Consider the following 866-nt stretch of genomic DNA (forward strand, 5'->3'; position numbering starts at 1 on the left):
GAGGTTTTTTTTTGTACACAATGTGGTGGGATCTGGGAACGCACTGCCCGTCGTGGTTGAAACAATAGGGACATTGAAAAGATACTTGGTGTCTGTCGTGATAATAGCAGATTATGGGCTCTGTGGGAGGGAATAGTTATATTGACGACAGAGTTGGGCTACATAGGTGACAGAGTTTCGTCGGCCGAAGGGCCTGCAGTGCGTCGTACTGAGCTTTGCTCTTTGATCTGCTTTGGTCGTAAAGTTACCATCAGATGAGTTGACGAAGAGGTTTGAGAAAATGAAAGGCAGCTCTTTTATGTCATCAATATAGAACGGGCTTGTTGGTCTAGTGGTATGATTCTCGCTTTGGGCCTGAATTTGCGAACATGCGAGAGGTCCCGGGTTCAAATCCCGGACGAGTCCCCTGATTGATATATTTTTAGAACTTCAGACATTGGAGCTCAGAAGATGAGGGAAGATATTTAGATGTTTAGAAAATTATGAGGGCTATATATATATACAGGTCACTGCCTGCAATCTATCCCACCTCAGGTTAGGCGAGACGACAACTAGAGATCACAGCTTTAGAGCGGACGGTGAAAGATTTGGTTTGGTGAACGTATAGATTGGATTGGACTCGATCGGGAGTGTTGATAAGCTGACTGGCTAATCCCTGCTCCTACAATCTTTTGTTTTTTGTATTATTGAAATTCAGCTCTTTCAATAGTAACATCGAAGTGGGATACAGAAAGTGAGCATGGATAATTGAGTTTAAGTAGATGACCACCTTCCAATTTTTTTTTCACGTCTGGAGACATTCTTGCCGAGCAGAGTGTGGCAAACGTAACCTCGTAGTTTCACAAAGGAACTGAGAAAACCAGCGA

General features: G+C 43.5%; 1 non-coding gene across 1 annotated transcript; it reads left to right on the forward strand.

Annotated features, from left to right (window-relative positions):
- The first annotated feature begins 317 nt into the window (after positions 1-317).
- On the forward strand, positions 318-405 carry trnap-ugg (transfer RNA proline (anticodon UGG)). Its single transcript is given in 2 exon segments — positions 318-353; positions 370-405. It is a non-coding gene; the product is annotated as a tRNA-Pro (tRNA).
- The last annotated feature ends 461 nt before the right edge of the window (positions 406-866 follow it).

Source organism: Mobula birostris, unplaced genomic scaffold (genome assembly GCF_030028105.1).
Source record: "Mobula birostris isolate sMobBir1 unplaced genomic scaffold, sMobBir1.hap1 scaffold_630, whole genome shotgun sequence".
NCBI classification, from domain to species: domain Eukaryota; kingdom Metazoa; phylum Chordata; class Chondrichthyes; order Myliobatiformes; family Myliobatidae; genus Mobula; species Mobula birostris.